The sequence below is a fragment of the Miscanthus floridulus genome, chromosome 19, assembly GCF_019320115.1.
Source record: "Miscanthus floridulus cultivar M001 chromosome 19, ASM1932011v1, whole genome shotgun sequence".
Lineage (NCBI taxonomy): Eukaryota > Viridiplantae > Streptophyta > Magnoliopsida > Poales > Poaceae > Miscanthus > Miscanthus floridulus.
Genome location: NC_089598.1, coordinates 105,910,599 through 105,933,184, shown reverse-complemented (window position 1 = coordinate 105,933,184; position 22,586 = coordinate 105,910,599). Strand labels below are relative to the sequence as shown.

The 22,586-nt window shown below is 49.5% G+C and overlaps 1 pseudogene; it reads left to right on the top strand.

The window, feature by feature from the left end:
- Positions 1–16,570: 16,570 nt before the first annotated feature.
- On the top strand, positions 16,571–21,767 carry LOC136525860 (probable serine/threonine protein kinase IRE; annotated as a pseudogene).
- Positions 21,768–22,586: the final 819 nt, after the last annotated feature.

The following is a 22,586-nucleotide window of genomic DNA, read 5'->3' as shown; positions in this document are numbered from 1 at the left end:
GGTAGGTGAAGGTAGCAATTCTTGTGCTGGGCAGACGGCAGAGGTCCATAACTCGGATGCGTCCCCTAGACCTCCTCCTCCTCCTCCTCCTCCTCCTCGTCTCTTCCGTCCCCATTGCACCAGCAGCAGCACAGCTAGCGCACACTGCCGGGACCGGAACCAGCCGTGCCTCGTGGGGGGCCGGGGCCGCCCTTCAATTCCCCTTCGTCGTCCTCCTCCTGTGCAGAGGCGGATCTACAGGGGGCTGAGGGCTCCAGACCCCCTACGGCTGACGCATCAATGAAATATGGGGAGGATAAGGGAGAAAAAGAGGTGGAGGAAAGAAGAAAAATAGAGAGACGAAGAAGAAGAGATCAGCCTCCTCTTCGATCCTGTTCTACATCCACCACTGCCCCTGTGCCCATTCAACTCGCCGGCCCCCATCCATTCCTAGCTTGCTTGCAGTTCCCTCTCCTCCTCTTCCATATATACATACCGGCCCTTCTACCTTCCTCTCCTCTCCTCCCTGCACCTCATCTCATAGCCCAAAAAGCTGAGAGGTAGGCTGGGACCGAGCTGTGACTGTGAGGCACGGAGATGCAAGAGTGAAGGACAGGAGGTGGTATAGAATCATCAAGATGCAAGACAGAGTGAGAGAGAACTAAAACTAGCGAGGTCATGGCAGAAAAGCTAGCTAGAGAGATACTCCATACTCCATGTATAGATCAGGAGCCTTTTCGTCTTTGAGGGGAATGTTGTCTGGCTCGGGGGCGCCGCCGCTCGGCTCCTTCCTCCTCTGGTCTTCGCCATCTCCATCTCCATCTCCATCTCTCTCTTCTTCTTATCTTCTTCTTTCTCCCTCTCGTGGAGACCAAGAGGACGGACGCGGGTGGTGTAGATCTCGGACCAGGCTTCATTCCCCCCAAAAGGAAGGGCTCCCCATGATCTTGATTTGCCGCGCGCCTCCATCAGATGAGCTCCATCCGCTAGCTTGCTGGGGGTACGTACATGCAAATCTGAATTGGGTAACTCATCTGCTGAATATATACATACGCCTTTTACTTTTGCTTTGTTGTTTTCCTTCGTTCCTCCTTCTGCAGTTTCAGTTTCTTGGGCGTATATGGGGAGATAGATAGATCTTGTGGGTGTGGCTGCCATGGTGAAGAAAACTGAAGAGGGTAGCTCTAGCTAGCTGCATCCTGCATGAGATACAGATTGGTGTAATGATGGGTGGGCATGACTGCATGACGACTAGCTACTGACCAGTGGGCAGCTGCAGCTGCACACATACCCATGGCTCATGTATGGTAGGGGGATCTTTCTGATTCTTCTTCTCTCCCTAGTCCCCCCTCTCTTTCCCTCGCAATAATTACCCTGTGATGAGCTGACTGATGAAACAAGATGGTGCATGTGTGAGCTCGAGGGAAAAAGTTGCCATCATTAAAGGGCATGCATCTCGATCTGCTCCCCTCTCATCCCATCCATGCAAATCCTTCAATCCCTCTGAATAATCCAGTCCTTAATTTGCTTCAGTTCTTCTTACATCTCCCTCCTTTTGCTTCATGCAACACAATGTTCTGAGATACTTAATATTACCCAACCGCTGTTTAATTTCTTTTTGTTTGTTTACTTGCATTGTGTGCATGCTCTAACTAAAACCGCCTTCTGTGCTCTGTGTACACATCACCATGTTTTCTCTAGTCTATGTATATATGTACTCCATATGCCTTTAGCTTTTACAAGAATAAGAGCATGCATCACAACAGGTTTCATTATATTTATTCCTAGTTTAGCAACCAGATTCTCTATTAACTATGTTCTCTCTCTGTAGAGTGCAGACCAATGAAATTTTCAGTATCAAATAACCATCATATAAACCACCATATGCATGAAAGAAATGAATGCCATGTATAATTAATTGTTGCCACACGCACACGCACACGCACACACACCACACACACACATGTAGATCTACCAGAAGGAATCCAATTACACTGTGCACTGTTCAAGTAGGTTTGTATTGCTCCTTGCTCTCCAAACGATGCAATAATTGGTCCTACTCCTACATATATAGGTTTCAGTTTATGGGAATGGTGGCATGTACATTTTTATTCTTCTTCCTTTCATTAGCAAAAACTGTTTCTTGCTGCATTTAATTTGGGAGAACCAATGAAATTAATAAGTTGATCTGAAGAGGATGTGTGCAAGAAATTGCTTATATATGCTTTTTTTGCTCCGCTTTCTTGAGAAAATGATCAAAATTTGTTGATACTATGGTTGGCAGCTTGACATTGGCACCGCTACAACCTACTGCATGCTATCTAGCTGCTAATAATACTGTGCTCTTTATTCTGTGAATATGTAAAAAGCTCAATCTACAGCAGAGCCTGTCATCATGCATGATTTATATATTTTATTATGAAACAATATAAAACACTAGTATCAAACTGTTGACACGTTACTCCTCAGTATGTAATAGCTAGAGATGCTTGCAGATCTTGTCCACTTCTTGGGAACATGAATGAAGTATATGGTGGCCCCGTTCGCTTCGCTGAAAAAACAAGACAAAATATTGTTCCGGCTGATTTGTTGTGAGAGAAAAACACTGGTCTGACCGAAAAAGATGGATTATAAGAGAAGCGAACAGGGCCAGACAGTGAAGCTTCATTCCTTTTAGGATTAAGTCCACTTTCGGCCCCTCAACTATTGGGTTCGTCTAATTTTGACCATCAACTACAAAACAGTCTAATGCTAGTACCCAACTATCAAAACCGTTCACTTTTAGCACCTGGGCGCGGGTGAGGCTGTTTTGTCCCACGCGTCATCGACTAAACCCTTTCCTCTCCATCCTCACGGCCACTCCCCGACGCCTCCTCTCTCCGCGCGAGGCGGGGCGGGGGCTGCTCCCTCACGGGCGCTACTCCCTCCGACGCGGTGGCGCTGGCCTCGGCGTTGATCGTGCCACACTGGCCCTTCTCTTTCCTCCCATCACCGGCGGCGAGCATGCTACGGCGGCAGCGCGCAAGCAGCATGGCGATACACGAGCAGGCTACGGCGGCGGCACGCGAGCATGGCGGTGGTGCTCGAGCAAGTGGCGGCGACGGCACCCGAGCAACACGATAGTGCGCGAGCAAGCTACGGCGGTTGCCGCCTCCCTGCGCCGCAACCGAGCTTGCCGCGGAAGCCGCCTCCATGCGCCGCAGCCGAGCTCGTCGTTTCCGTCTCCAAAATTCGTCACCTACACTCGACCTCTCTTCAATTCCTCTTACACGTAGTGTCGGTGCAGAAAGTGACCAACACGTAAATATTTATAGTTTTGCTGTACGTTGTGATCGGAGGTGGCCTAGCACTCAATGACACAAGGTTTATACTGGTTCAAGCAGCGTGCCCTACGTCTAGTTTGAGTTGGTCGGTGACTTTATTCCTGAGCCCAGGTGCTCGAAGTTTGTTGTGGGGTTACAAATGGAAGAGAGAAAGATGGGGGGTACAAAAGGTCCGGTCGGACTCTGGTCTGAAGGGCCGAGAGTGACGGAACTCCGCTATGTGCTAAGTGTTCGAGCGTGTGCTCGGTATAACTTTAGAGTGTCTAAAGTTACAAAGGGTGAACCAACGTAAGTGAACTGATCGATCCTCCTCATTGGAAGAGAGCTCATCTCCTTTTATAGATGAAGGGGATGGCCTTACAAGTGAGAGGGAGAGAGTACGTATGCTGCTAAGTCTTGCTGCCCACGCCGGCAGGTACAAGATCATGGTAGGCGCCCACAATACTGTTTAATGTCAGATGCGTGTGGGAAGTTGCGTCGTCTTCTTCAAGTATAGCAGACGTCGGTCCCTACCACACTGTTGATATCTAGAGGCATGCAAGGGGTTTTACCATGTTCGCCTGGTACGGTAAATGTCGGCGCCCACAACACTGTTGATGCCTTAGAGGCACGTGGGGGGAGCCTTACCGTATTTGTCTGGTATGGAAGTTGATGGCGCCCACAACACTGTAGGGGAAAATGTCGGCGCTTACAACACTGCTTTCAGTTCTGTCATGCCAGGGAGGTCGCAGGGTACTGTCCTACAGGTGTACATGGTACGGTCCTTGGTATTACGGTTGACTAGAGTGCCTTGCCTTACTTTCTCCATCCGTTTCCTGATCCCTACCGAGCGGGCGTCCGCGGTCGGTCGGTCCCAGTCGGCTCTGATTGCTCCAGTCGGAGAGTAGCTATAAGTAGGGGTTCAACGCATTCCTGGTCGGAGAAGCGGGTTGGAGTCGGAAGTGGTGTTTTGGCCAGGCCTTCCGGTCGGAGAGGCCGTCCGTAGGTGGGCCGGTGATGGAAGCGAGCGTTGTTCCTCCTTTATGAGGCCTTCTGGTTGGAGAGGCGGGCCGGAGTCGGAAGCGGGCGTCGTTCCTCCTCGGCCAGGACTTTCTATCGGAGATTGGATTGTCCTTCTGGCCTGTCGTTTAGGTGTTTGGGCCGGCCCAAGAGTTTGCGCGTCGTTCGCAATGTTATCTGTCGGGCCGTGCCTTTGTTGGGAAGCCGGTTCATAAGGGACCCTGGATTTATGAACCCGACACGTAGCCTCCCGAGGTTCCTAGCTACCATGTGGACGCGGTCGCACCGGCTTTCGTGCACCAGAGAGCTCGCCCTGGCTATCTGACGCGGCGGAACCATGACAGCGGCATCGCGTGCACGCGCAGATGATGGCTCGGCATGGACGAGATAGGGTGCAGCGTTGTGCCCAACTAGGCACGCAGTGGCGGCAGGGCTCTCAGCCATGGCGCGGACGCGACAGACACACAACTCAGCGTGGCAGAGCCCGTGTGTAGCAGAGCCAAGCGCGGCAGCGGGTCAGCCAGCCAACCATCGAGCGTTGCAACGACAAGGGCACAGTCGGGTGCGGTAGCGAGGCAGCAGCACGATACGACAGCCAAGCAGCAGGGGTAGCGCGGGCGCAACAGGTCAGTAGGACCGGCCAGGGCAGCGACCGGAGAAGTGGTGACAGCAGGGCGAGGCTAGAGCGGCTCAGCCACGGCACGGGCGCGACAACGGGTCGGCCAGGCGAACTGCTATGACAACGCGGCGAGGCAGCACGGTGCAAGGCCAGCAAGCGCTCGGCCCTCGACGATCGGACGTGGTGATCGAGGACACCGGGCGAAACAGAGTGTTGCACGATTTTTGGCGTACGTGTTTCTTAGATTTCACTGTGGCACTCTGGTCCGTTCAAGTTACTAGCCGCAAGCTTGCACTTAGAACTACAACCTTTATTCATGCACTTCCCGGTTTTGAGCAACTGGCAGGGAAGAACAGAGGCCCCAACATCGGTTTGTCAGGTTGTGTAGCGTGGAGAGGGAGGCGTGGTCAAACCCACTCAACGTCGGTTAAAACAGCCTTGCTCCCGCCCAGGTGCTAAAAGTGAACGGTTTTGACAGTTGGGGTACCGGTACTAGACGGTTTTGTAGTCGAGGGTTAAAATTAGACAAACATAATAGTTGAGGGCCAAAAATACACTTAATCCTTTCTTTTATAATCTTGCATTGGTATACAATATACTACAGTCTACACCATCATGTCAGAACCTAGAAGATACTATAGGATACTGGATACATACGTGTATAAGTTAGATTAGTATATTGTTCAGGCCTTGACACCGATCGATGCATTGATTTTGGTGTAAGCTTGTTGCTATATTGAATAACCAGCTATTAGCTCTGACCTGCTTGCTGTTTCAACCTAGCTAGCATATATACGAGCTTCCCCATACATGCGCGTGCGTGCTGTACCATGCTTATTATTTTTTGTGTCGAGAAGATGCTTTACACCTTTACGCCTTGTTTAGTTGGACCCAAAATCCAAAAAAGCGCTACAGTATCTGTCACATCGAATGTTTGCGGTCCGTGCATGGAGCATTAAATATAGACGAAAAGAAAAACTAATTGCACAGTTTGGTGGGAAATTGCGAGACGAACGTTTTGAGCCTAATTAGTCCATGTTTAAACACTAATTGCCAAATAAAAACGAACGTGCTACAGTAGCCCCAAAATCCAAATTCCAGGAACTAAACAAGGGCTTAATTTGGAGACTTGGCAATATGTTAGCGCGTGCTGGAGCTAGACGAATGGTGTTTCCAATGCCTCCAAACCCCTAAAGATTCTCTTGCTGTATGTTGCACACATTATTGTCTTGCAATAGGATTTCATCTCATTTTGCGTTTTTGCCAAACTCGTTGCTGATCTTGTTTTTCCCAGAAAAACACGTCGCTTTAATTAGCATTTGGAAAGGCAGTGAGGATCTGGAAATCTACAAAACAGGGTGTTCAAATCATCATTAAATTCTAGAGCTTATCCTTTATCTCTTTCATGTTTAGAAATTTTAGTAGGGTCTCGCCGAGTTGGCGGTTGGAGGGGCTTGAACCTCGCTCGCCCCGCCGCTAGATCCGCTCCTTCTGATATCAAGATAATTGATTCTCTTCCACATTTGCCTGAGCTGTGTGCTGATTTTTTTGTTGCCAGGATCTTAATTGTGGCAATTAACTAAGGTGTTAACAAATTACAACTGACCTTTTTATAGGAACCATCCCTAATAAGTATAGGCACATGGTTCATTTTCAGCTCTATATATGTTAATGTCTTAAAAATTCTATAATGTCAAGTTTTTGGGATGGATGAAATATATGATAATAAGGAACTTGTTAGGTTAAATATGATGCTTTAGCTCCATGGATATATGGTGGTGCAATTATTATATGGCAATTCATCAGAATAATCCAGGAAATTCGTAGTGACTTACAATCATCAGTGTGCAGTGTACTCTTGTAGTTCCTCACCCAGTAGAACTCTAGTTGCCATAAGAACGCAGGAAGCATGCATGAGATATCACAGTCATCCAGTCTTGCTCCTTCACAAGCAATGCAAGTAGTAGCTGCCAAACTAAATGCTACTAATAATAATGATGGACCAGGTACACATCATAAATTTAATTATAATACTCCATTCAAAAGAAATATATATTTCATTTTTCAAGAATTCAAACACTTTTAAGTTTGATCAACCATATACAAAAAATACTAATACTCTTGCTATCGAAAAAAATGCAATTACCACTTCTCAAGAAGTCAAGCAAATTCAAGTTTAACTAATTAAATCATTGCAAAAAGTACTAATATTTATTATACCAAATAAATATCATTATATATATTGATATTATTTTCTATAAATCGGGTCAAACTATCTGCAGACACATATGTTGATACTATTTTCTATAAATTTGGTCAAACTTAATTAAAAAACTTTGACTCATCCTAAAGCTAGAAAATACATTCTTTTTGAGACGGAGTGGGATGGAGTGAGTATCTATGACGTTTATTGAGTATCGGTAGGATTAAACTTGGAATATATTCTCATAATAAATTTATCTAGAAATAAAAATGCCAATACTGGTCATGTTCGTTTATGCTGAAATTTAGCTTATGCTGATGCTTATGCTAAAATATTGTGGGATAAAAACATTGTTCTATGACTGAAAAGTGCTCAAGCGAACAGGTCACTATCTTTTTATAAATCTAATGAAACTTAAAAATATTTGTCTTCTCTGGGAGAGAGCATATTTCTAGTACATGTAGTGGTACATCTGCACGTCCATGTTCATAGAACTAGTCAGTGACGTGACGACGAGGTGGCGTGGAGTGAACACCGTCAAAGTACACACTGGCAGCTAGCAGGAAGCCATGCCGCGCGGTACACGAGCAACAGAGGAGACCATGCATCTGCCGTTCCATATCACACTGACAGAGAGACAGAGCCCTTTTTACACGCATCCGTGTATGTACCTGTACCTGAGACATGCATGCATGAGCGAGTGGTACTGCTACTGGTACCGGTACCGTATCGAGGCGTGCAGCCGTGCGTCGTCGTCGTCGTCGTGCATGAGCTGAGTGAGAGACGGTGACCACTGACCAGACCACACGGGCAGGGCCAGGGCATCAGCAGCAGCTAGCTGCAGGCCAGCCAGGAGCTTTCAGGCTCTCCTCAGCTCGCTCCACAGTTACAGTACTGCTGCTAGCTACTGGAGCAGTAGTAGCTTCTTTCTTTCTTTCTTTCTTTTCTCTTGACGTGAGGGCTCATGCAGATGCTGAGATGCAGATGCAGATGCAGATGCCGCCGTGTCAGATTCAGAAGCAAGCAAGCAGCAAGCTAGGAGTCCTGTACTGGCTAGCAGTGTGGAGTAGTGGAGAGGTGTGGCAGCTTCCATATCCACGCATGCCGATTCGATCGAATCGGCTGCCGCTGCCGCTGCCGGACGGCCATCAGCGTGTGGCTGTGTCGTCTCTGCATCCGTGATCCGTGTTGGCGTCCAGTGCAGTGCAGGTAGCAATGGCGGTCCAGTGCTAATTAAGCTAGAAGATGATCATCAGGCGGCTTTGACTGCCTTTGATGAACTGAAACAGAACCATCCGCATGGAGGAGGGTCAGGGAGAAGAAGGCAGCCCAGCCCCCAACAAGACGCTGATCCGATCCGGTGGCGAGCAAACGGGCCAAAGAAACTCGAAGCCCAAAACCACCGAGCGGGCCGCAAAACTTAACTTGGGCCGACGGGTTCGCTTTTTTTTTTTCAGAACACGATTGAATTGGGCGTCCAATTGCATCTTCTCGGCCGTTGTCATCATGGGCTAGGCCCACAGAGCGGCCCAATACATGACACTGCCTCCTCTTTGCATTGTTCTCTGGACCTGCTGCTGCTGTCCTTGCTTCAGTCAGTCCCACCAGTTCGTTCCCTGCGTAATTCAGGAGTGTGGCGACGACCAAAGGTGGATCTAAGCTACCAAGCTTGAACTTGCAACCAACAGGAAACACTTGATGCAATAATGCATGATGTTCACTGGCGGATATGGTATACATAATAGCATTAACATGGGTTCAGAATTGTTTCATTTCTGAAGGCATCCTCATGTGCATGCCTTCACTTCCTGATCCCAACCAAGAAACCCCAAAATTATACCAAAACAAAAAGAGGCTAACAACAATCTTCCATGCCTTTTCTAGCACCTGCGTAATGAATGAATGACTCGACAGGAATCATATCGCGCACTGTAATAGCACTGCAATGTAATCCCATCACACTACTGATGAGCGATGACTGAACTTGACAGCTGATGACACTTTGGTTCACCTTGGTAGCTAGGGAACAGCTAGGGACTGCCTCCGATCCTTCCACTGAGTGAATTCTGAAACCTACGACCACCCACAGCCACAGCAGTGAGCCTATCTGCTACAAAACCAATAATGACTCGATCCGCCTTTAATCATGCATTTGCCCACCACCAGCTGGGTATCTGACCCTAGCTGTCCGCACTCCTATCCTATCCACCGGAGGATCGAAAAGAGGAACGTCGTCAAAGCCTGAGCTTTTTTTCTCCATTATTATTCTCACCATCCACCAGATCGATCGGGGGCCTCCGTCCATGATTGGAGGCTCGTCGTTTTCGTCGGACAGCCATGTATCCCAATATCTTATGATGCAGATTTTGCTTGCTTGCAGCTAGCTTATTAGTGTCCCTAGCTAGCTACTGCAAGACGGATGGCTGGAAGGCTCGCTCACGTACGATCTCCGTGCAGTGCAGGGCAAAGGAGGACGCCGACGGCAGCGACGGCGAGGCGTGGTGGCCACTGCCCAAGCCCCGTTCCATTCCATGCTTAGTCCTGCCTGCATCATGCTCGTCGTGGTCGCGACCCTGCTTCATTCGTCCCTCCTTTCGGAATTATTGGATTGGATTCGTCAACTTTTTGTCACCGATCGGTCTCACTGTGACTTCTCTGTCTCTGCTTTTCTGCATACAGCCGCCTTTTTTTTTGGGGGTATGTATCCGATCCCCACCCAGGTTTTTTCTCTCTCTCTGCTCCCCCTCCCAGTTCTTTGTTTGGAGGGTAGAGAATAGAGATGAACAAGAATAGAGATGAACAGCAGTGGCCAAGCTAGAATAAATCGGAGGATGGTGCGCCTGTCTTATATATGTTTAGACTTGACCTGTAAATATGGTGAGAAATTGATCTGCTCAATGGTATTCTATTTTTTTTTCCCGTGGGTGCATCCACACCCACAATATCCTATATAGCCCCGCCACTGATGAACAACCACTGTTTTTTTTTCTCTCTAAATTTTGGCATGAGTACGTTTGCCTTGTGAATGTAGAGACTTTTACCATATAGGACGTGTATATGTGGTAAAAATTCAATTATATAATCACTAAATTTTGGCTTGCATGGTCTCTCTACATATAGCTCCGTCCCTGATCGAGCCCGTGAACAATTGTCAGTCGTCACATATCAAAACATTTTTTTCTCTCTACAAATGACTCTCAGCCCTTTGAATCTTAGTCTGTGTCCACCACTGGTTACCTTACCCGTGACTAAAACTGTCTCAGGCTCCGTGTCAAGAACCTGACGGATTTGTGGAGTAGAATCAGAGTTTAGATAGAGAACAGCAAGAACAGAGAAGGAAAATTAAGAAAGAAGCAACGCAAAGGAGAAAGTACCGTACTCTATGTACCTTCTAGCCACAGACTGATCTGCACATCTTCTTCCGGTATGTCTGACAAAAACCATAGTACCGTACTCTATGTACTTGACAAAATTTCGCAACCGAATGAGGTGGACGTCGGCAAATTCCACACACACACACGCTCACTCTTGGTGACTGAGTGCTCACCTTTCCATTGCACTACATACGACAGCTCCAATGTCCCCATCTGAATGGAAGGGAATACCTTCTCTCTGTTGTCAAAGTATTTTTCAGGAGCCCTCCCCTCTCGGGAGCTACACTGAGCTAGCTAGGGTTTGGACGTTTGACCTCCACCCACCAACCAAAAACCCTTTCGCTGCAGCATAGCTACCTCACGACGTTGCTTTGCCCGAATTATTGGAGGCAAAGCACTTGTGTGTGAACCCCACACAACCTACACTTTGCTCGGCAGTGGAGTCGAGGAACCGTTTCCTCCTCCTTCATGGAACTCCACTACTCCAGTGCATTCCTAGGAGTTTCTTTCAGTCTCATGGAATTTATTTATTTGTCAACGCGGCTGATCCAAAACTATATAATGCGCATAGATTTGGTTCGATGACTTTGCGAAAACATTTTCCTCTGCAGAGATATTGTTTGATCTTTGCTTTGCTGATTTTTTTATGATGCAGTATAACTACCAGTGTGGTTCTCTGGAATTGAATAAGCACAAGGATTGTGGCTCTCACTATATTTTGTTTTCTTGAATATGCAAAAGCTTTGCGTATCGTTGTATTAAGCATAAGAGTTTAGACAAACATACAACGCGTTTGCATCGAGCGCCGAAGGAGGTCAACCTAACACAACCGTAGCTGGACCATCCTAACAAGAGACCTCTAGATTCGATATTACGTTAAAGGAAAACAACCAATACCGACACAACGACGCAACCTAGGAGGTGTCTTGTGTCCTCGCGGCTGCCTGGACCGAACAGCCGGGAAGAGCTCGTCCAGCGCTCCGGCTTCGGACGCAGTCAGGTCGCCGCCGAAGAGCCTACCATAAGCCTCCAGCTCCGACGCGGATGGCGCTGATGGACCCTTGGTGAAGCCTATACGCTGCATGATCAACACCTCACCTCGCTTGAAAGTAGGTACTCGGGAGAGGGGCTGAGCCGCCAACCATCTGCTCCGCCACGGCATCACTGGCTTAGCAAGAGGCTGCTTTGGAGGCTCATGAATTAGTGGAGAGTCCCTCTTACGCGTCCAGTGTTCGCCTAAACGGATTAAACGGCCGTTTAAACGGCCAGTAAACGGCAAACGGGGGTAAACGGAAATTAAACGGCCTAAAAAGAACGGAGATAAATAGCATTAAACTGGTTAAACAACTGTTTAAACGGTCGTTTAGGTGAACACGAGGTAAATCTAGTTCAGTTTTGTATGGATAAATTTGTATAGTTAAGTTTATTATATTTATAAATGTGTACACTTGATATATTACATGCATAAATATCTATATTTGGTTCTTTTCACATGCATAAATATATATACATACTAAAATAATTGATTTTTACTCGGATAAATATGTATAAATGCTAGAATACTTGATTTTTTACATGCACATATATAATTATATGTATTTTTTAAGTACAAAACCGTTTAGACCGTTTAACTTCGTTTAAACACCGTGTAAATAGCCTAAACGCTAAACGAAGGGCGACCGTGTAAAGACCGTTTACCGTTTAGAAAAACATTGTACGTGTCACTTCGCTGATGAAGCTATCGAGGCGGCGTTTGGCGGAGTCGTCATTGTCCACGGTCGGGTGGGTATCCACCGGCGGTGAATTGGGAGGGCCAGCATCCACCATGAGGTTCGGTGAATCCACTGCCCAGTGAATGGGGCGCGGAGGTGGTGTCCGCAACGCACTGGAAACCACTGCCGCCGGGTCCTCATCCTCCAGCTGGGGGGCCGTCACTGTCGGGGCCTCTAGTTGGGGGCCACCGGAGGTGACAACATGCGCTCAAGAGAAGGCCACACGACGATCTGATTGCTGGTGAGAGAGGTTGCAAACTCCTCCAATGTCGGGTCCTCCATGATGTCGTGACCATGCATGGCGTCCGGACACGGCGTCAGCATCAATGGGTTAGGCTCACTGGACAGCTCACCGTGCCCAGGCTAAGCTTCAGCAGCACCCGAGGTGAAGGCCAGAGATGTATGCGCAACCCCTGCCGTCCGCCCGTGACGCCTCCGCCTCAGGCGCCGGCGACCACTGGTAGCAGGAACGGTGTTGCCCGACTTGACCCCACCAGAGTCGTGCGAGCCACCATGGTCCGCTGGCCCAGCAGAGCCGACGTTACGGGTGCCACCAAGAGGGCGCTACGACTGGTGACCCATGGCTGTTGCATTGCCTGAGGTCCGAGAGCCCAAGTGCCTTAGCTGCTTGCAGTCGCGCGCAATGTATCGAAATCCCCTACACTGCAGACATCGCTGGGGCAGCTTGCAAGTTGCTGCCCGATGTGCGGAGGAGAGGCAATTGAGGCATTTGTCGTGAAGATCTGCCGGGATGCGCCTCGGTGGTCGATGACTCGCCAGTCGGCCTCTGCTTGCTGGCCCTCGTGGCTCAACCGAGGCGACCGTAGGTCGCGTCACCTGCCGGTGGAGGATCTCCCGCCACCCATTGGCGTTGGGGGGCGGAGACCCGTCCACGGTGTTCGAGGCGGTGGCATGCCGGGATGCGGCCCTCCACTGGCCGAGCCGGCATGTCGTACAACAGCTGTGGGCATGGCCAACTGTGTTTTCCTCGGCTTCGCCCAACACCCTGGCGACCCGCCGTCGCACCGCCATAGCCCGACGCCAAAGGTTGGGTGCGCGGTAGGGACATCGCAGGTAGCGTCGACATCCTCGGTGGCTGCGTCTCCTGACGAACCGCGTCCAGGTAGGGGGCGTGGAGGTGGTTGGCATCTCTTCCGCATTGGAGTTGTCAACGAGGTCGTTGTCTGCCCAACGACGGGCCTTGGAGTGTCCCGCCGCGCTACCCCCAGGATGGAAGGGGGCGGTTTGTGGGGAAAGGGTGGACGACGGGCTTAGAGCGGGGGCAGGTGGGTGAACGAGGAAGGCGTCGAGGTCGGAGGTAGCACACTCCCCTGTTTCAGCCTCCGCGCACTGTGCTACGACGACGACAGCGGCATCATCCCCCGCGGCCGCGGGGGTGGCGTGGACGCGGTAGATCTGGTCGCGCCAGTGTCGTCTGTTCCCGGTGGCGGGGCGGCTACAGCAGGTGGCGCCGGAGACGGGCTCATCGGCCACTGCATCGATGGGACCGCAGAGGACTCGTGGCCATCAGATCCAGAGTCCGCGCGCGTCCCTAGGGCGACCACGGCCGTGGACCTAGGCGTGGTGGCCGCGGCAGTAGTGCCCGGCGGCGGCAGCTAGGACGGGGACAGCGAGGGAGTCCGCGAGGTAGCATCGGCGGTGGGGGTGGGGGAGATGGAGGGGAAGGGAGGGAGGGGCGACGGCGCTACCGCCGGCGGCGGCGTTGGGGAGCTCAGGCTAAGGTTGGTCTCCCCAGCCGGCGCGTCCCGCGAGGAGGCTTCAGCGGGGAGGATTGGGGAGGGGTGGGTGGCGGAGTAGGAGGGGGAGGGGGCGCAGGAGAGGGGCGCCGGCGGCGGGGTTGGGGGCTTCAGGTCGGGGAAGGGTTGGGGGTCTCCGCATTGAACATCCTGATGCTTTTCCTCTCATATATTTATATTATCACTATTAGAGAGATGATTTTTATAAACATTTCCTGCTTTCGGTTGACTTAACCAACCGCCTTTATAAATGATACTATGCAGCACTGTAGCATACAAAACATCTCTAAAATCGATTTTGAAGGTGGTTAAAAAATAAAACTATCCCTAAAAATGATATATTTTTAGAGACGGTTCCTTATAAAAGTGATGATTTCAACTACCCTTAAAAATCAATTTTTATGGGCGATTAATTAAGTCACCCGCTCTTGAAATAGCCGTTGAACAATTAAATTTATAACTTTTTTAAATAAACTTTGATTGAAAACAAATTTTGTATCAAAATTTGGAGCTTGACAAGATCTAAAACTTTATAGTTGATGACTTTTTATATAGGATCATTTCTGGGCTCAAATATACGTTTTAAGTTCTCATATTTAAAAAATCAGATTTCTGAATTTTACACCTCAGGTGGAGAGGCGCCCTATACACAAAAAATGTAACACCCAACATGATCTAAAACTTTGTAAATCATTTATTAGGAGTCGGAAATTCTGTACAAGATTTATAAATGTTGATATGAAAAATAGCATCCTACATATAATGTTTGATGTGGTGACTGGAGGGAGATGTGCGAGGGAAGAGTTTACGCGTTTGAATTTCCATGAAAAAAAAAGTAGTGAAGCTTACAACGTTGCAAATTTGTGCCTTTTGGGCACGTATATAGTTTTGGTGATCGATGATGTAGTAACAGTTTCGAAACCCGTCTTTAAAATTGATTTTGACCATCTCTAAAAATTGTCTGCTGTGTGATAGTGACTAGTGAGAAGAGGAGAAATGAAGTTTGTTCACGTGTGGGGAGTGCCCACACCAAACCTTTCAACTACCACAGTGATGAATTACCCTTTGTTCTCTTGTGTGCATGCAGCAGATTCTTCTTCCGTTTTCTTTCTTTCTAAAGACCGAGCTAGCAGTAGCAGCTAGCAGAGCCGGTTCATGTTCACCCATCCATCCATAGTGTGTGTCTAGTCCTGCAGAACATTCTACTGCAAATTATTATATTATCAAAAGTGAACATAATTGAACGTTCAGATATATAGTGCCTATTATTGTCTCTCTACTGGCTCTACGACCAAAAAGGTCCAAAGCTATGGAAATGTTTAGGCACACAGACGCAGGTGGGTGGTTCACAAGTCAATGATGGGGTGGTTGGTCCCGCGGCGCACGCAGACCAAAAATGAAGAAAAACCAATGGTGACAAAACATTTGCATGTCTCGCATGCGTATTTCTCTGATCCTTTGTGTGTCCTTGTTGTCCTTTCTTCCTCGTGTCAATAATGCCGTAGACTTTCCTCTCCCATTGCTTCCAAAATCCGCAGTTTCTATGTCTCTTTCTTTCCGAATGTCTACCACCACTAGGCACTAGCAGACGTCATGCGCGCGGCTTAAAAAAAAAAAGAAACAAAGAATGGGCTCTTGCTCTTCTAATCAGTTTGTTTATCGTCAATTATTGGTCGACCAAAAGACATTAGTATAGGGAAGATCAAGATGTGGTGTGCAACAAGATATGCTTCCTCTCCGGTGGTCTTTTGGTGCTATCGTACCTGGATCAACTGTCACCTACGACACCGAGTTTGTAGCACATGCACGTACATATGTATACGTATATGTAACTGTCATGTATTACTCGATCCATTCCGTCCAGTTTGATACAATACGGTCGTAAAATTATTACACTTTGACTATTCGTTTATGATTATAAACTTATAATTATTATATAACACATTTGATAAAAAAATCTAACTGTATAAAAATTTAGATTATAATAGGTAAAAAATAATTGGCTAAATTATTAGTCAAAGAATGTAATAAAGTTTAATCTCTTGATATTCATGTGGGTCTTATAAACTTGACTAAAGTCTCATATTCCAAACCAGTCACCATTACAAAGGGATAAGCATATTTGGTATCACCCCCGGCCTCTGAAACTACGACCCCGTTCGCTTTTCTGAAAAACAAGCCGAAATACTATTCCGGCTGATTTGTTGTGAGTGAAAAACACTGTTCTAGCTGAAAAAATAAGCTGAAAAAGACGAATTATAAGATAAGCGAACAGGGCCTACATTTAGTTTTCACACGTGGAATGTCAGCAAGAAACCACTAATAGATTATAGAGTTAAATGCATCAGTGGTCCATCAACTTGCACTCTAGTTTTACTTAGGTCCATCAACTCTGAAAGTGGGTTTTAGGTCCATAATCTTTGTTAGTGGTGCATTCCTAGTCCATACCTCTTTGTTTCAGTTTTTTAACCGCCGTGACTGTCCATCGTGGCGTCCAGGTAGGTGGTATGGTTCCCCTGCAACGGCCTAGGCAACCACATGCTCACCATCGCGTCCACCTTCCTGTACGTGCATGCTCACCATCGTGAAGGACGGCGGCGGTGGTGGCGGCGCACGCGGGCGGCCAGCGGCGATGGTGGACGGCGGCGGGCGGGAGATGGACTCGCCGCGGTTCCGCACGATCCTGCGCGCCACCAACGAGCGCCGAAAGTGAAGAGCTTCTCGCACGAGCTGAGCTCGCGAGGCGGCGGCAGCGGCGGAGGAGGATGCGGCGTGCCGGCCATGCGCAAGATGGTGCCATCCGGGCCAAGTTCATCCGCCTCAAGGAGGAGGTGGACAGCGAGCTAGGCGTCTTCACGGGGGACCTCGTCGACGTGTTGGCGCGGGCGGGCGACGGCGACGGCATGGAGGCAGAGGATCACCATCCAGACGACTGGCGCATCACGCTGGAGGACCTGCTGGTGGTGGCGCAGCGGTGCGCGGAGATGAGCCCCGAGGAGCTGTGGACCCACTACGAGGGCGTCGTGCAGGGCCTAGACGACCGCCGACAGGAGCTCCCCAAGCAGGCACACACGCAGATCCTCTTCATCCTCACGCACTACACCCGCCTGCTGTAGTTCCACAAGGGCATTGCCTTGGGTGGGTGCCGCTATGCCGGCGTCGACGATGACGACGTCAGGCGCAATGTGCTTGGCCTGCACCAGCTCAGCGACCTCGGGCTCTACCCGATCCACGTCGACGGTGGGGACCTCGGCCGCAAGAGCACCTCCAGCCTCACCGAGCTCAAGGAGCGGCTCATCAGGCGGCGGATGCTGGAGCACAAGCAGCTCACCGTTGACTTCTCCCCGGCGAGGATCTTCTCACCGTCCTCCGGGGACGGATCGGCCACGGCTGACGGTCACTCCCCCAGCGGCAAGATGGCGTCGTGGAAGAAGCTCCCTTCCCCCACCGAGAAGAACAATATCAGCAAGAAGGCCGCTGGCGTGGGTGACGCCTCCGGGGATGCTGCCGCCACGGCCACCAAGACCACCGCCACCGCTGACGCGGGCGACGACAGCCCTACAAAAAAGAAGCCCATCACCTGGCATGGCAAGACGACGGTGGACGAGATCGTGGAGCGCGTGGACACGGCGAGCATCCACATCCACCCGGACGGGCTGGCGTGCCTAGGCGGCGACGTGGCCATGAACCTGGCAGAGATCCCGTCTCGGTACCCAGAGGCGCAGCAGATCATCGTGGATGGGAAGCCCCGGATGATCTGATGCATCTACGACTTTGAGATCCCCATGGCGTGCGTCGAGGGCCACTTCGTGGTGTGCATGCTCGCCGATCACTGCGACGCCAAGGGACACAACGCGGACCGGCGCCTGCTGTGCATCTGAAAGGTCCTTGTGTGGTTTTGGTAATTGAGTGACAACCCTAGGTGGACTAATTGTGTTTATGTGAGATATACAGGTGATTAGTCCACAAGTACATGTGTTTGAGTAACATATGTCGTGAAGGTAAAAATGGTTTGGAGATGTTGCAAAGCTCACACATGTGATGATGAAGGAGCTTATTGCATATGAGACATGACATTGAGTTACGTGGTGACCGGACGCTGGGGTCCTATATCCGGTCAGTGGCAGCAGAGAGTGTGCAGGCATCGGTCTTTGACCGGACGCTGGCGCTGAAAGTGACCGGACGCTGGCATGGTGCGTCTGGTCAGGCTAACATATGGTGACGTAGGCGATGCAGAGAAGTTGGAGAAGGACCGGACGCTGATGCTGCGTCCGATCGTGACCGACCAGACATGTCCTATCGCGACTGGTACCTTACTAGAAATGACCAGACACTGTGGTTGCTGCGTTCGGTTAGTTTGAGCAGCTGCGTCCAGTCATCACTTGACCGTTGAGATCAAGTGACTGAGGTTGAACGGAGGCAACACATGGCGAGCATCCATTGACCGGACGCTGAGGTCCTACGTCCGGTCGATATGACTGGCGCGTCTGGTCAACCCGAAAAACGCCCAGTGAAGGGGTAACGGCTATTTTAGCCCATGGGGCTATAAATAGAAAGGGTCTCGGCCTTGGGGTGGTAGCTGAGCACACTAGAGCCTTGGTGGCTTGTGGAGTAGTGCTTGGGAGCCCTCCATCTCACATATGCTTGATAGTGATCATCCAATTGTATGAGAGAGCGATTCTAGTGCGATTGCATCGTGAGGTTGCATCGAGTGGCACTAGGTGATCGAGATGCAAGCCGGTGGTGCTTGTTACTCTTGGAGGTTGCTATCGATGTGGGACCCACAGGATACCCCATAAGGAAGAGAGAAGATCTAGTCTAAATAGGATTCTTCCCATGTAATCTTAGTAGTAGTATTATTCAGTAATCCTACTAGGAACCCTCATTGTAAACCAACTAGGACTCTAACCTCCTGACTATATAAAGGGGGGCAGGGCTCCTTATATCGGGGAGTCTAGAGTTCAGACAACAATTGTACAACACAACACTGTACGATCAATCTAACACAAAGGCTAACGCCGACTGGACGTAGGGCTATTACTTGATCAAAGATCGAGGGTCCGAACCAGAATAAAATCGACTGTCTCTTGCGTTAACCGTCGAGTTCTGCATACGCTGAAGCCCGAATACTGCCTCAGGGACCCCCGTGGCAGGCTATCGGTGGTCAAACATCGAAAGCTGGCGCGTTGAGTGAAGATTCAAGATCCTTGAGTTGATTAACATCACTCAGAAGACTACTTCAAAACAGGAGCTTCCAAAAAACATAAGATTCAAGACCCTCCAACTTTTTGTTCCAAACAGCAAGAGGCTCAGGGGCTACACTCAGTGAGTGCATTTTTTCTTCAAAAAAGCGCACGTCACCCAAAAGACTTCTTCAAGACAGACCACTTTAAGACCTTATGATGAAAAGAACCCGGACCGAGCCATACCCGAGTTCTTTTTGACAAAACTTCAACAAAGAATCAGAGCAATTTCAAGACAAGATCCTCCAGCTCCTTGTTCCAAATAGCAAGAGGCTCAGGGGCTACACCTAGATGGATGTACTTTTTCTTCAAAAAGCACTCATCACTCAAAGATCCCAAGAATCGCTACAAGGTTTCACTCAAGAAAGCACTCGGACAACGCTTGTTCCTACTCGACAAGACCTGAAGGAACAAGACGAGGCTTCCAGAGCTCAACCATGAAGTGCTCGGGGGCTTGTCGATGCGGGACCCACAGGATACCCCATAAGGAAGAGAGAAGATCTAGTCTAACTAGGATTCTTCCCATGTAATCTTAGTAGTAGTATTATTCAGTAATCCTACTAGGAACCTTCATTGTAAACCAACTAGGACTCTGGCCTCCTGACTATATAAAGAGGGGCAGGGCTCCTTAGATCGGGGAGTCTAGAGTTCAGACAACAATTGTACAACACAACACTGTACGATCAATCCAATGCAAAGGCTAATGCCGACTGAACGTAGGGCTATTACTCGATCAAAGATCGAGGGTCCGAACCAGGATAAAATCGACTGTCTCTTGCGTTAACTATCGAGTTCCGCATACGCTGAAGCCCGAACATACTGCCCCGGGGACCCCCATGGCAGGCTATCGATGGTCAAACATCGACAGCTGCCACCTCCAAGATGGCTTGGTGGTGGTCTCTGTTGAAGCCCGCAAGAAGCTTGTGCGGTGCTCCGAAGAAGAGCTTTATGAGGGGCATTATGCTCGCCCCGCGGGAGCTGTGAAGAGCAACTCTAGTAAAGAGTGTTATTGAGCTACCCTCACTTTCGGGGTAGGTTCTTGCGGTGCCCGACGTGCGGGCTTGGCGGGTGATGCCAATTAGCCGTCAAACCACCAAGTGAGCGGTCGATACAACGGGGACGAGCGTGTTGGCAAACACGTGAACCTCGAGAGAAAAATTACCGTGTCAACCTTGTTCTTCCCGTTGGTTTGCATCCTCGTTACACAAGCTTGTAATTACTTTTATACACATTGTGCTTGTGTAGTTGCTCTTGTAATTAGTTAGCTTGTGTAGCTCACTAGTTACCTTCTTGCTTGTGTAGCATAGAAGTAGCTCCCTTGTGTGGCTAATTTGGTTTGTGTAACCTTGTTAGTCACCTTGCTTAGTTTGTGTAGCTAAGTATTTGTGCTCTCTAATTTGGCATTGGTTGCATTGTTATTGAGCATTGCTAGTGAGCTTAGTTGGCTTTGTGCTTTTGCTTACTAGCATATATAGAAGCTCCCTCATTGCTTGAAATACTAGTGGCATAGGTTTGTGTGACCTTGCTCGTAAAATTGGTTAGGTGAGCTCTAGTTAGCCCGGTACCTTTGTTGCTTAATTAGGATCTTTGCAAGGTGCTAGAGAACATAGATAGAGGGGTGTAGTCTTGGCTAGACCGATAGTTTTAATTCCACACTTATTTCGTTTAGCCGACGTGATTAAGTTTTAGAAATGACTATTCACCCCCCTCTAGTCGCCATCTCGACCCTACAGCATCGCTGAGGTCCTTGACCGCGTGCTCGCCTGCTTCGACACCAGCGGCGGTGGCTCCCTCGGTGTTGGTGGTGGTAGGGCGAGCACATCGTCCGAGTCAGACTCCAACAACGCCGCCGACCATGACCCATTGTCCCAGCTGATGACCGTGCCGTCCACAGAGCTCTTCTTGGAGGGCGCGCTGACGCCGTCGTCGGGGAGCCTGCCGCAGTCGCCGCTGCTGACGCCGCGGACGAGCCACGCTGAGTCACAGCTGACCAAGCACAAGGCGTTCGCGGAGCTAGAGAACTTCCAGCAGATCAAGAGCCTTCTCGCCATCGCTCGCGGCGTCGAGGGCATCAAGAGCTCCGAGTACAACTCGCTGGAGGACCTTAGCTCCTACTTGGAGGACCTCAACGCCGTGATCGACACGCGCATGGTGGACGCGCTCATCGTCGAGACGTTCGGGCGGAGGATCGCCAAGCTGCTACAGGAGAAGTTCATGCAGCTTTGCGGGTAGATCGACAACATGGGCGGCACGGCAGCGGACCAGCAGCAGCAGCACCAGCACCCAATCGACGAGGAGGGCCCGATGATGGAGAGCGGCGGCGTGACAACAACGAGCTCGCGGGCGATGACGCTGAACGGCGGCAATAACGCTAACAGGTTGCCCAGGCCGTTGCAGGGGAACCACACCACCTACCTGGATGCCACGATGGACAGCCACATCGGTTAAAAAACTGAAACAAAGAGGTACGGGCTAGGAATGCACCACTAACAAAGATTATGGACCCAAAAACCCATTTTCAGAGTTGATGAACCTAAGTGAAACTAGAGCGCAGGTTGATGGACCATCCATGCATTTAACTCTAGATTATATTTGATATGATTCACAATTTCTTTGTGTGGATTCATATTAATTCCTACCATTCACTTTCTTTCCCTCTCTCCCTTATACCCTTTTCCCCTTCCATCTAATCTCTCTCTCTCTCTTCATGTTCCTTCCACCCATCACTGCCGCCAACGAGGGTGTGGCATGGCGTGGCAGGTTCACCCATACGGACGTGCGGCGGCACGGACGGACAATGCTCATGGTGCTGGCGGGTGGTACTAGGGGACGCAACTTGTCAGGGTTAATGAGTCAAAACTTTTTAAGTTTGACTATATGTATATAATATAGTATTAATATAAGTGTATCTAAATAGGTTTATTACAAAATACTACCTCCCTCAAAAAAAGTACTCAATTCTAGATCTGGTCAAAGTCAGAGTCAAATAATCTTAAGTTCGACTTAAAAAAACTCGACCTGCGGGGGTTATGACGGCCCCCGGGTTTCCTTTAAGAAGAAGATCTTCTCACACAGATCAGGAGGTGCCGTAACCCTGTGAGAATCGGGCCGGAGCCTACCACTGCGCTTTGGCACATGGGGATGGGCGAGGGGATTCTTTTAACCTCAACCTGAAATTCGCTCCCACGGGGAGTCGAACTCAGGACATGAGGAATGCCGCTGGGCCACCTAACCGTTAGGACTAGGCGCCCTTTGGCTTAAGTTCGACTTAGTTTACAGAAAACACTATCAACATATACAACTTCAAATAGATGTGT